We start from the raw sequence: 13,875 nt of genomic DNA, 5'->3' as shown, positions 1-13,875 counted from the left end.
AATGGAAGGGGTATTTTCCTTCCAGACCTTCATTTTCAGTTCATTCTGTGCTGCTGTTAAGTGGGTTAACAAACTCAGCAAGCTGAAGAATGAGTTGCTGCTTTGCATTTTTTTTTAGCAGCCCAGGGGGTGCCTCTGCTGCAGCAGGGCATAGAAATGCATAAGCAGGATTTAGGGGAGGGCCTGGGTGAAGACATGGACCACAAAGACTAAGAGACATGGTCTCCTCAGCAGCAGCTCCTCTCTGCTCCCCAGGCAGCCCAAAGCAGCTCCACAGTTTGGGTTTGTTGGAGAGAGGGCTGCAAGGGACGGTGCTGCCCCATGCTGCTGTGCTGCACCTCTGTCCTGGCCCACTGCTGAGGGCTGGGGACACCAGGGGAGAGGCAGCATGAGTGTCTGTGTCCTTGTCTTGGCTGAGCCCGCTGCCAGGGTGGCTCAGGACAGGCTCTGGGTCTGGTGGCAGCCTCACGTTTGCAGAAGGTAGGGGCTGGAGCTAAGGAAAAATTGAAGGAGGGAAAACAACTTAGTTTCTTTACTGCTGTTAGTGGGGAGACTGAGCTGAGGTGTTTTAAACCTGTATCTCATGTCCAGAATTGCTCTTTAAGTTCTGGCTCTGGAAGCCTCATGGCTAAGAGTGATGGTGGCTGAGTGAGAGGTGGCTGACAAGGGACACTCAGACCCCCACTGAGTTCACAGACACATGTAAAGCAAGACCTGTCTTCAAATACTCCAAAGTCTGTGAAGCTCAAAATGCCTAAGGCCTCCCTACATCTCCAAATGAAACAACCATATAATCCACACCCGAGGGTCATAAAAATAATGGAAAAATACGGATTAGAAGAGTAACACATGGAGGCTCCTGGTTGAAGCCCCTGCTTGAAGCAGGGCTCACCAAAGCTAGGCCAGGTTGTTCAGGCCTTTGTCCTGTGAAGTCTGGAATGGGACAAAGATCCCATCAGCTTTTATCTGGGCCTTTTCTGCACCACCAGTAGGAAATAATTTTTTCCCTTATATCCAACCATAATTTCCGCTGCTGCAACCCATGCCTGTTGTCTCTTGCCATTTCCTTGTGCACCTCAGAGGAGAGTCCACCTCTGTCTTGCTCAAGTAAGCAATGGCTGACTGCAAACATCCCACTGAAGCCTTGTCTCCTTCAGGCTGAAAAAGCTCAGTTCCCTTGTCCTGGTCTTGGTTAAAACAAGTCCTGTTCTCTTTTAGTGAATGTTGCTTTCAGCTAAGTTCTTCTAAGTGAGTGCACTTTCATGAAGCTGGCTGCATGTTTTTCAAATACTGTCCGCTCCAGAGCAGATAACGCTCGATGTTTACAGTTTTGCTGAGCTAACAGTGGGAATGGTATGCAGAAGAGGCCCACGTTTATACTTATTTCTATAGCACCCAAGGTCAACGATGAATGTCTTACGTTCCACAAGCGAAGAGTTGTAAAAGGGTCATACTTGCAGGGAGGTGCAGATGGAACAGGTGACCCAAACTGACCAACGAGGTACTCTGTGTCACATGCGTCATACACGGTTTAAAGCTGGGAGATCACGGGAGTCTTGCTTTCTTCGTCCATGGCCGGCGTCTGAAGAGGATCTTGCCAGTTGTCCTGCCTGCGATCCCGATCCTTGTTCCAGTCCGTGCATTCCTGAATCCAGTTCCCATCTGCTAGAAATCCAGTCTGGGATTTCCGGGTGGCCGCCCTGCAGCCGCTGGCGCGACGCCAGCCCCGCGATTCCGTCATCGGCGGGAGATTCAATGTTGGGTCTGTATATTTTCCATTATTTCCTTCGTTATTAGTATTGTTAGTAAAGCTGGTTTTATTTAGCAGCATGTAAGTCTCCCTGCCTTTTGCTGCTTTTCCCTGTGCCTGGCAGGGGGTGCGGGGGTTAACAGAACGCATCTGTCTCTTCCGTTATTGTCACCGATCCCAACGGTGACACACTCCGCTTGTTCCCGTGGTGCCCCGCGCTCCCTCGCCACATCCCCGCCACATCCCCGCCGCATCCCCGCCATGCTGTGCCGGAAGCCCTCGGTTTATCAGCACCCGTCCTGCCCTGGGAAACACAAAACCTGTCTCAGAGCCCCAGATGTGCTGAGCGGGGGGGGGTCGCTCCCCCCGGGTTTGGGCTTGCTTGGTGCCAGCCGGTTTTCACGGTCGGCACCGTTAGTTGCTGGGTTTAGGAGCTGTGCAGGAAGGAAAGCGGTGGCTGGAAGCTGCCCCGACGGCTCAGGGACACTGGAGTGTGCTCGTGTATAACAGCACAAGACCGGCTCAGCACCCTCAGTATTTGCTGTATGCATTTCGAGAGCCCTGCGCGAACCTCTGCCTGCACAGGACTGTGTTGCTTGCCCAGTTCATGCATTACATCGTACAGACTCGCACATGAGCTAATACTGCTTTTAGAAATCCTCTGTGGAAGTACAATATGCCTGACAGATTTCCACTGTCCCTGTGTTTGGAAACATTCTTTAAAGGCTTTATATTATTTGATACTTACATCGCTTCACGCTATGTTCTTGCAATTTCTACCTGGCATTTATTTACTGAACAGAGTGTAAGAGTACTTTTGACAAGCACATGTAGTGACTGGTTTCAGAAAGATAGGGCAGGGCTTGCCTTACAGACGTTTTTAGACTTTAATTAGGAAAGGTTGTGGGGAAGAAATAGCTGCACCTACATTTTTCTGTTTACCTCTGGTTTTAGCTGCTGTGGTGTGGGATATGCTTTTTTTTTTTTTTTGTGTATGTAGTCAAGTTTGACCAGCTTTTTAGGGGCACACTGGTACAACACAGTGGGGCCTGCTCACAGCTTTCTTTTGGGCTGGTCTTCCGCGGAGGAGTACGGCATGAGGCTGCGGAGCATCCCAAGCAGATGTGTAGTCAGCCCTCTGTAAAAGCAACAGATGCCACACCGGTGTCAGGGGTTTTGTTAATGGCAAAGGTCTTACAATGGGTTTAGCTGCCTCTTTAACCAGCTTCTAGGAAAGATGCTCTTTTGTCTTCACTGCATTGTGACAAATGGGTTGTTAGAAAAGGTTAAATCAGCCTTGCCTTCTCATGCAGCATTTTGTTTGGTCCTGTTTCTGCAGCAGTACAAGGCAGGGAAGACAACAGGGTTCCGTAAGATTCAGCTGTTTCTGAGAAGTGAGATGTTGTTTCCATGAGCAGAAACAAACAAACAAAAAGCCAAGAAGGATCAAGTCTGTTTTACAGCCTTCCTGCTTCCCTCCATCTACCAGAAAGATTTTTTTTTTCAAATACAGAAAACTATTTATTTTCTAACAGAAATAGCTAAGAGATTTGACTCATCACTTGAAATTCTCCAAAACCAGAAGCTGTTCCTGTAAGTTGCTAGATGACTAAATTCTGTATACTGCAAAGCAAATTTGCATTTCCCCAGAGGTGATTGGAAGTGATCTTGCTGAGCTGTCCAGTGTTAAAGTTGATGTATATTTCCTTGCATCCAAGGTTTTTTCCAGGGTTGCACAAAGCAGGAGCAGTTCAGGAGCAGCTTTATTTCACCTTTCGGAAATGAACAAGTTCTGGGTTATTTTCAAGCTTCTCAATAGTCAGAATAGCAGATTACTCATCTGTTCTTGTTAAGCAGATTTCAGGAATGGCTGAAATTCCAGGAACTCGTGTATTAAGAATGTATAACAAGTTGATTCTTTTGCTACCTGTGTTTTGACAATACATTGTATCTTCAAACGGCTTGTAAAATGCCTGGGAAAGATGAGATGCCCAGAAAACAGTCATGTCAAGCTATACTTAGTGTTGGGGCTGGTTCATTTCTATATAGGCAGGCTTCAGAAATAAGCAGCAAAGGCATCTAAGGTGAACTCCAGATCTACGCAACTTCCCAGCAGAGTGGCCACTTCTACACACTGTAATTGTTTGTAGTTAAATTGGATGTGTGTGTCTTTGTAATATAATACATACACAGCCCTATCTGATTGTGGCATTATGCCCAGTAATGCCTTCTATGAAGTATTAACAAATTGAAAGGCAAGGTGCTGTCTTATAACAGTGAATTTTTAATGAATAATGAAAGTTAAATTTATTTTTCCCCAAACCTTTGGGTTCAAGCATCACATATTTTCCCTACCACCCTTACTGGTATTGTTCTAGTAGAATGCTGAGATGCTCATATAATCCTATGTCTATGGAATCTGTTTTTTTTTAGAATAGTGTGGAGCTGTGTGATTCTGAGAAATCCAACAGAGCTTGTGGCAGCACAGGCCCCGTGTGCTGGCGCCACAATGCTGCAGCACATTTGCATTATGAGAAGATACTTCCATTATGGCTCAGGCCATAACCATCAAGCTCATCCCTGTCCTTCCCCCAGTGCAGAAATCCCCTTGGGGAAGGAATGGAAAGGCACTGCTGGTGACCTGGTACACGAAGCTCTCAGGTGTTCAGCAGGGAAGGGACTGACCTGCAACTCCAATATCTTACTGAGGAAGGCAAAGGTGGCGGGGAGAGGAGAGTCACGAGCTGTTCTTTGACACTTCTTGCTCTGGGCCTTGCGTTTTGGATTCTGCACGTTAAGGAAAACCTTGCTGCTGTTTGAGTCAGGCTTCCCAAATTACCATCAAAACCCATGTGGCTTTATCCCAAAGATTGTGTTTGCTATAGGGTCAAGAAATTTCTTTTCTCATGCCTTTCTGCCATAGTGGTCTGCTGATAATACTCTAATGATATTATTAGATGGATTTCAGTAAAATCTTGTGGGCTCTTCAGGACCTGAAGATTACTTCTCGATCCAGGAACATGCCTGGGGTGTGACACTTCTGTCTGGTAACATAGCGGGCATGTTCTACGAAAATATTCACCACAGTTTTTGTATTAAATTTTGTCTGGAGACAGAGAGGAAGGTAGTGCTTGGCTCATGCCTATAACTAGTCAGTAATCACTAGGTCTTTGTAAATGTTCTTGTCTCAGCTTACTTTTGTTGTGAAAATGCTACATACCTGGGGACATACATAGGCAGGTGTCCTGGAGGCACCCCAAAAATCCATTTGGGCAGGCAGTAAGCTCCAAACAGATTTTATTCTAACCAGAACTGTTCAGCAGTGAACCAACTGCAAACTGGGTTTGTGAAAAATTATTCAGCACTCCAACAACATTATAAAACACAGGTGCAGATACCAGTTAAGGATATTATTACTATATGACCACATAAGAATGGTAAGGATCCACAGCCAGCATACATTCACTCACAAAAAACAGAGGCCTTTTACTCAAGGATATGGTTTGCTGGGACTGGCGGGAGCAAGGGCTCACTCAGGGGTATATCCCAAAGGAAGTCACTCGCAAAGAGAAGCTGAGGGCTCTCAATCTGGAGAAGTCTCCTTACACATCATCCCTGATCTCAGGACAGGGCTCTGTTCACAGACCCACTGCTCCCAGAAGACAACTCCAAGGGGTCTTCGACAGGGGCCCCGTTTTATAGCCCGATCAGATCTGTCTGTGGGCACTACAACGTGGTCCAGAAGCCGCTCTGAGCCTGGGCACCTACTTAGCTGGGGACCCTGGCTTTTGGCCGGGGATCCTACCTCTCCTGCACTCCAGCTGGGGGGAGGTGACCGTGAGGAGTCACCCTGCCCCAGGGTGGGGGGATGTGACCGACCGAGGTGCCTACGTGAGGACAGGGACAATGGGGCACAAAAGGTGCTAAAGAGCCATCAACTGTCCTATTGAAAGCTCCGGATGTCATCGTGGGGGGCTGCGCAGCTGCCACAGCAGGAAAAAGCTGAATTCCACCCGTTTGTTTACAGCCATTTAGCTCCTGGAGTTGCTCAACTGGCTCTTTTGCATTGTGGTTGCAAAATTCAGGAAGGGCTGAATCCCCTGGTGCTTGAGATCCTCAGTATGTGTGCACCCAAAACAGCCTTTCCAGAAGAGCTGAGCCTCAAAGCTATTTCTTGTTCAAAGGAAAAGTTCATGATACACCAAAATAAAACATTTCCCTGTCAGAAAAAACATGGAGGAGTAAAACGTCTGGGCTCGCAAACCGTATTAGAATGCTGTCCTAAAGACTGCTCAAGGGAAAACAATTTCAGAATGAACTCTGGAGTTCACATAAACTACAGGTTTAGTTACTTCAAGGTGTTTCTTTTAGAAATACGAATCTAATTTAAATACCTGTTATTTTATGCATCTCTAGCTTAACAGGAGAAGTGGCTTATAGGTACACCAGAAAGGTACTAACACTTTTTCTGTCAGTGTTAATCTTATTACAGAGTAAGATGGGCTGCCTGTGTTTCTGCACTCTCCACGAGTGCAGGGCAAGTTTTATGTGCCTGCCTAAGTAATCCTCTCTATGCTGATAATTTGATTGATATGTTCTGGGCTGTTTTGTTTATGAGACATATATAGTATCACAAATACAAAAGGCTGTCGGAGGGAGTGGTAAAATTGCCCTGGAGTTACAGTCCTTCAAAACTCTAATAGTTAATGTGACACTTCATTGCTTCGGAAATAGTTTGGGCGTGATAAAGCTTTATGTGCACATTTTAAGTGCGTATAAAAGATAGAATCTGGATGAGGGGAAAAGGGTGCAGCTCCCTTGTTTTTGGCTTAGGATGTCCAAGACATGACAGAGCATGCCCTGCTATTTTCTGTTCCGATAGAAGTGAACTTGAAACCCAAGCCTTCAAAATGCCGGGGAGGGAAGAGGTATGCTTCCAGAGATAAGTAAAGGAGATATTTCCACTACAACAATTAAACCTGTTGAATGTACCCCCACAAGTTATCACAGCCCAAGTGCAAAATCTGGCTGGGATCTAGACTCCTCTATGATCTCTGGCCACTCTTGCATGAATCACTTCTCTGACAGCAGCTCGCACACGCAGGATCACAATGGCCAGCAAGCTCTGCTTTTATATCTTCTACATTTGGATGCCTGAGGTAGGATTCCTTGCTCCTAGTCACTAGGCCTTTTGGAGAGCCCAAATCTCTGCTGAAACCAGCAGGAGCTGCAGCCCACTGGTCTGCAAGGGGCCAGTAATTGGAACACTTGTCTCTTCTTGGGTAGAGAAGCAGATGGGCTCTCTTTGTAGGAAACTATCATCTTGCCAATATAATATGCCCAGGCAGGAACTCTCAGCAAAGCATATTTTATTAATGATTTTGCAAGCCCGGGTATTCTACCTAAAGGCAGGCATACAGAATAGCCCCTGCTTATACCCCTCCCCCCCAACCCCGAATCCTGGCCACAAATTCCCTCCCCTGTTCCTCCTTGGTGGGGTACTTCAGGGTTTACAGACTACCCGACGCCTGCCTCAGTTTACCTGTCTCATTCATCTAACCCTAACAACTCCTTCCCCTTATTGATTTATTTAAAATATGGGTTTCTGGCTCTTTGGTTACCCTTCCCCCCAGCTTAATTTTTTAAATACAGTAATCAGTTTGCATTCCGGGATTAGTTGGAAGAGACTTTGTTTCACATTAAAGATTCACAGTCTGATGTCTCTCAGTCCTCCCCCCTGCTGGGGTCAGGTGCCAGATCCCCAGTTGTAAAAACAACATTCCTCCTTTAATGGCTCTTTACATCTTAGGGCAAGCTTGCTAGCACAGAGAGTCACTGTGAAGCAGCGCTAGGCTGTCACCATCTCTCTCCGCTCACCCCTTCACTCCTGTCTCTGCATGGTGTGCTCTGTCTCCTCTCTGCCAGCAGTGCCAAGCTCCACCATGGCTGCCAAGCACAGGCAGGGTGGTTCAGTGCTCTTCCCTGCACAGGGATGAGCTTGGGGCCTAGAAGAGAGAACAAGTCAAAGCTTAATCTGGTTGCGGTAAAAGGGATGTTGGCTAATAAAGCATATCTGCTTGGTAGCCAAGGGGTATTTGCATTTGCAGCTGCAGCTCCCTCCAGGTGAATGAGCCGAGTTCCTTGTTCTTCCTGAAGGACTGAGTAGCAGTGGGGCCAAATGGGACTTTCTTCTTCCTGCTGGCCAGCAGACCACGGCCACAGCTTTCAGATGCTGACACTGCCTTTCATCAGGATTGCAGTTATCACCTGGTGATTCAACATCACTGTCACTCCACATGAGCTCCACCTTAAATCAGCCTGGAAGTTGAAGTTAGGGCAGGATATGGCAGCTCCTTGCTAAGCTGGGTATTTTTCTACATGCACATGACACTATAGTGTGCTTCTGGTTTCAGGGTGGAGTTTGCAAGGTGGCTTCTGACTAGTAAAGCCTTTGTATCCTGCTGTCTCAGATCTACTAAACAAGTATTCAATAGAGAGGTCTTCTGGTTTAGTGGGGGTATATGTGCTCAAGGTCTGTGTCCTACAGCTGACTCTTAACTTTACACCCTTACACCTCTGCGATCTGAACCAGCAGAGCTCAGATCTGTGACTCCCAAAAGCATGATGCAATTGTAAGGAATGTTTAACGAAGAACTGTTGTTTTTACATAACTGAGGACCTGGCGCCTGACCCCAGCAGGGGGGGGAGGACCGAGAGACATTGGACTGTGAATCCTTAATGTAAAGCGCAGTCTCTTCCTGGAATACATACTGATACCTGTGTGCATACTGATACCTGTATTTACAAGTTAATTTAGGGGGAAGGGTAGCCAAAGTACCAGGAATCCATATTTAAAATAGATCGATAAGGGGAAGAGTATTGTTAGAATTAGAAGAATAAAATATGTAAACTGAGGCAGGCATCGGGTAGTCTGTAAACCCTGCAGTACCTAATCAATGGGGAATAGGGGAGGGAAACTGTGGCCAGGATTTGGGGGGGATATAAGCAGGGGCTTTTTTCCCTATTATGTGTGCCTACCTTTAGGTAGAACACCCGGTGTTTGTAATATCATTATTAAAAAAAAATTGCTTTGCTGAGAGATCCTGCCTGAGCCTATTGTATTTGCAAAGTAATTGTTTCCTACAGATTTATTCATACATGTGAAATGTGGGATATTGGCTGGGGAGGAAAGCAATCCAGGGAGGCCCATCCTGGTGGCAAGTGCAATGTTCCTGCTTCATCCTTTCCAGTGAAATGTTTTGCACTGTGATAGTGTATACACTTAATTGATGTGGTAGTAAAAAGGGCTGCGATTAAAATGTGTGCTCAAGTGTGCCAGAAAGGCACCTTTTGTCTTCTGTCCAGTACATAACAGTAGGTAAATGATCCACACCAATACACGTCCTGCCGTGCCAGGCAGTCAAAGAAGCAGAGATACTGTGCTGACTCCACACTAAAATTGCTTTTTTTTTTTATTTTCTGAGAGCAATTGCATGAAAGCTCCCAGCAGCTGTTGCTATCCAATAGATTTGAAATCTATTTCACCTGTGCAGTGGCTGAGCCAATAGTTATATTTTATCAGTCTGAACAGTTTTTCAAAATTAAAATGTGCTTCTTCTCTCAGCTGTGAGAATGGTATGACAATATTGTGTCTATGGTGACATAATTCACAAAGTTCCCACAGGCAAGAGCTTGTATTTGTTGTTTAGTTTGCAGCAGAGTCATCCTAGGTATGATTAAATGTGTTTGTCTTTTAGAATAGGTGAAATCCACAGCCTTTAGCTACTAGCAGAGATACCTAGTTATTCAGGGTGAAGGAAATTAAGGTGACAGAAGTGAGAAGCTGATAGAAAAGGAGCAGTTGAAGGCCCCCCCCAGGAGGAAGGTGTTGCTGGGTCTTCTCAGCATCTTCTGTGAAGGGTTCTCTGAAAAGCTGACCAAGGGCGTCCCCTGGCCAGTAAGCACTGGTATGAACCTTATTATGACCTACAGAAAGAACCAGGGATAAAGGTAACCTCTTAACCTTTATTGTGTTCTAAGAGCAATTCTGGATACATTTCCTGTAAAGTAAAATCAAAGTTTTCTTATCTCTCACATGGAAAAAGCATTTATTTGTTCAGATCTAATAACATAGAGCATTCACTAGTTATAGGAGCTACTCATGGATTTGTCAGTATAACGCTTTTCCCTAAGAAAATAGCAAAGCACTGAAACTTAAGCTTTTAGAGAAACATGCAGAGAGGGAATGTCTAGATTTCTCACCTAATATCATACTTTATCATGGCAAAACAAACTTTGGAATACATGGAGGTATGGGGTCATCCTGAGATAGAGGAGTCATTTTTTCTTCCTGAAACTCTATGTTGGACAGTGAACTACGAGTGCCCTGGGAGTCTAAGCGCATTAGTTTCCATACCAGATATTCATCTAACTCCACGCAAAGAGCAGCCACGCATTTGTCTGCCTGTGTGTGAGCTCCACACCTGTAGTAATCTGAAAGGAAGCATCATCAGCTCCCTCTGAAGCAGCCAGAGGCTGCGGGCTATGTGGTGCCCCAGGGATTAGTGTCCTGCTATTCATTTGGGCCCTTCTGGAGTGACAGGTAGAGTCGTGTTTGGCGGCAGAGCTTTGGCAGGCATACTCCAGGTATTACTCACTATATCGCTTTGTCAGGACGTCAGATTAAAGCACACCCAACCCACAGATAAAGCCAGGTTTCTTTGCTGCATATAACTCATTCCGGTAGCTCACTTTTTGTCCCAAGATAATGAAAGCATCAGTGCTCTTTTTTCTCTAATTAGTGAAACTATGTTTACAAGGCACTGTTAGTCCGTTTGCTTCATGCTATCTGTTTTATTGTCTGGTCAACAATACATGAACTTTCTAACTCTAGGGGTTTACAAAAGATGGATTTCCCTGCTAGTTTTCACATATGACAAAACCTTTTTCCTGGTGCCAGAATGAAATTATGTGTGGGTGTTCTTTGTTACAGTAACAGGGTATTCAGAACAGCAAGCTCAATACCAACATGATGATTCCCAGGTTGGGCCAACACCAAAGCATCAAATCAATAAAAAAGAAAAGTTTCTGTCTGCTGATTATGATGTTTTAGGGAGGGAAATATTTTTGAAAGACTTATTTTTGAGCTTTTGAGCATTACTTTTGTGGCTAAACTGATGAAATTATCGATTTCACAGGGGAATCACAGAATTATTTTGGTTGGAAGAGACCTTCAGGGTCATTGAGTCCAACCATAACCTAACTCCAGTGCTAAACCATGTCTCTAAGAACCTCATGTAAAATGCCTTATAGACACCTCCAGGGATGGTGACTTCACCACGTCCCTGGGCAGCCTGTTCCAATGCTTCACAACCCTTTCCGTGAATATTTTTTTCCGAATTTCCAGTGTAAACCTTCCCTGGCACAACTTAAGGCCATTTGCTCTTGTCCTACCGCTTGTTACTTGGGAGAAGAGACCAACACCCTCCATGCTCCAACCTCCTTTCAGGTAGTTGTAGACAGCAATAAGGTCTCCCCTTAGCCTCCTTTTCTCCAGGCTGAACAGCCCCAGTTCCCTCAGCCGCTCCTCATCAGACTTGTGCTGCAGACCCCTCACCAGCTTCATTGCCCTTCTCTGAACTCTCTCTAGTGCCTCGATGTCTTTCTTGTAGTAAGGGGCCCAAAACTGAACACAGGATTCAAGGTGGGGCCTCACTAGTGCTGAGTACAGTGGCATGATCACTTCCCTCGTCCTGCTGGTCATGCTATTCCTGATACAAGCCAGGATGCTGTTGGCCTTTCTGGCCACCTGGGCACACTGTTGGCTCATGTTCAGCTGCTGTCAGTCAACACTCTCAGGCAGCTTTCCGGCCATTCTTCCCTGAGCCTGCAGCGCTGCCTGGGGTTGTTGTGCCCCAAGTGCAGGACCTGGCACTTGGGCTTGTTGAACCTCATACAACTGGCCTCAGCCCAACAATCCAGCTGGTCCAGATCCCTCTGTATGGCCTTCCTACCCTCCAGCAGATCAATACTCCCACCAAATTTGGTGTCATCTGCAAACTTACTGAGGATGCACTCAATTCCCTCATCCAGATCATTGACAAACAGAACTTGCCTCAACACTGAGCTCTGGGGAACACCACTTGTGATCAGCCATCAACTGGATTTGGCTCCGTTCACCAAAACTCTTTGGGTCCAGCCCTCCAGCCACAAGGGCAAAGTGGGTGGAGAACTGGATGGACCATCAGGTTCAAAGGTGGTGGTCCATCAGTCAAAGTGTAGCTGGCAGACGGTTGCAAGTGTCATTTCTCAGAGATCAGTACCAGGCCAAAATTTTTTGTCATTGTTATCAACAACCTGGAAGAGGGGAGGTAGGGCACTGGTAATGGTGCCACACTGGGGGAGCAGCTGGAGAGGAGCACAGCCTTTTGGAGGGACCTCAGCAAACTGCAGAAGAGGGCCGCCAGGAACCTCCTGGAGCACAGCCTGGGCCAGCTCAGTGTCTTGCCCCTGCCTGGGAGGAACTCAATGGTGCAGGACGAGCCATGGTCTGGAGAGCAGCTCTGCAGTCCTGGTGGGCAGTGAAGGAACACAGGAATCAGCTAGGGACCTTGTAGCCTTGGTGGCTGACTGGGGCCTGGGTGGTCCTTGCAAGACAGTGGAAGAAAGGTCTTCTCTACTACAACATAGCACTCATCAGGTGGCACCCAGAATGAAGTCCAATTTTGAGACATCCCGTCCAAGAGAAGTTTTGAGAAGCCAGAGACAAAACTTCCCCACAAGCAAGGTGCAGCCCTGGGACAGGGCCCAGAGAGACAGTGGGATACCCATCCTTAGAGATAACCTGATCTGCCTTTGTGATGACACCTGTTTGGAGCAAGTGGTTGGACTAGGGACCTTCAGAGATGCCTTCCAGTCTAAATTTTTGTGAGCTCCTTTAATTACATTTCACAGGACTCTTGCAGAAGGACTGAAGTTCAGATAGAGCATTTGTTTTGACTGAGTGCAGCTTCTTATGCCATGCCCAGGAGGCCTGTGCTGAGATTAGGGGGCGATTTACCAACAAGAGACTGTATGCTCTGACAACAGGAGGATGGCCACAAGGTCCCAAAACATTCTTGTACCTTTCCTCTTTCTGATACCTCAGGAAACTCAAACCGAGGAGAAATGATGCTGAAGTAAGCAGTGTTCTGAGGCAAAACTATCATCACATGGTAACTCATGGATCCTAAAAAGTACACAATATCTGTCCAAAAAACAGCTTACCATCACCAGTGAAGGTGGGCAAAAGAGGCTTGATGGGAACTTGATACCTGATGTACCTCACCCGCTGTGTTACCCCAAGTGATCCTGGCCAGATTGCTTGGGTATACACCTCTCTGTGCTTATGAACACACAGGTATGGGGGTCTGGCAAATCTGAGAATGTGTAAAAGTGAGCAAAATCAGCTTTGCTTAAAAATAAAATGGCTTTCCTACTCCATAAGTGCTGAGGCAGATCAACTGGCTGAAGAGATGCTGAGGAGACTCACTCCCAAGAAATCACAAAGCACTGAGACCTTGGTAAAGGTGAACTAGGAATTCCTGTGTGTCCCTCCACACATTATGATAATACAGAGATCAACAGGATGCCAGGGATGTAAAACTTCATTTCTAGCACTTCTCTAACCTGACAGAAGTGAAATGAAACCGAAACACACACTGCAAATAGACCTGAGGACAAGCAAAAATGGTGTTTTGGTCTTGGCAAATGAGATTTCTTCCTACCAGGAACACATGGGTAATTACCTGCCTATTTGAATTATTCTCCTACATAGCTACACAATGTTGGAGAAAAGGCTATATCAGAGCAGCATCTGAGGAGGAATGGATGGAAAAATGTGTGCCCATCTGCCAGATACTGTGCAGGCAGAAAAGTCCTGTGGGGTGCTGACTTTATTATGTTTAGCACTTCAATTAAGAGCAAGTCCTACACTTGGTAGTCATGTGAGTAAGCCCCAGGGTCACATAAATAATGCTCAGGATTACTCAGAAATTAATTTTTAAGACATGAATAACACATGACTGGGAGCTGCAGGCTTTGTGCAACAGAATCACAGAAACATTCAGGTGGGGAGGCACATATGA

The 13,875-nt window shown here is 46.2% G+C and overlaps 1 protein-coding gene across 3 annotated transcripts in view; it reads left to right on the top strand.

The window, feature by feature from the left end:
* Positions 1-1,109: 1,109 nt before the first annotated feature.
* Positions 1,110-13,875, top strand: part of FOXE1 (forkhead box E1) — a 44,348-nt gene continuing 31,582 nt past the window's right edge. For 2 of the 3 annotated variants that reach the window (XM_071801895.1, XM_071801894.1), the window contains exon 1: positions 1,110-1,762. The gene's annotated coding sequence lies outside the window, so the exon portion shown is untranslated. The remainder of the gene's footprint in view (positions 1,763-13,875) is intronic. The other variant, XM_065861807.2, reaches the window with a different exon arrangement.

Source organism: Patagioenas fasciata, chromosome Z (genome assembly GCF_037038585.1).
Source record: "Patagioenas fasciata isolate bPatFas1 chromosome Z, bPatFas1.hap1, whole genome shotgun sequence".
Classification (NCBI taxonomy): domain Eukaryota; kingdom Metazoa; phylum Chordata; class Aves; order Columbiformes; family Columbidae; genus Patagioenas; species Patagioenas fasciata.
This window is presented reverse-complemented; position numbering and strand designations above follow the sequence as displayed.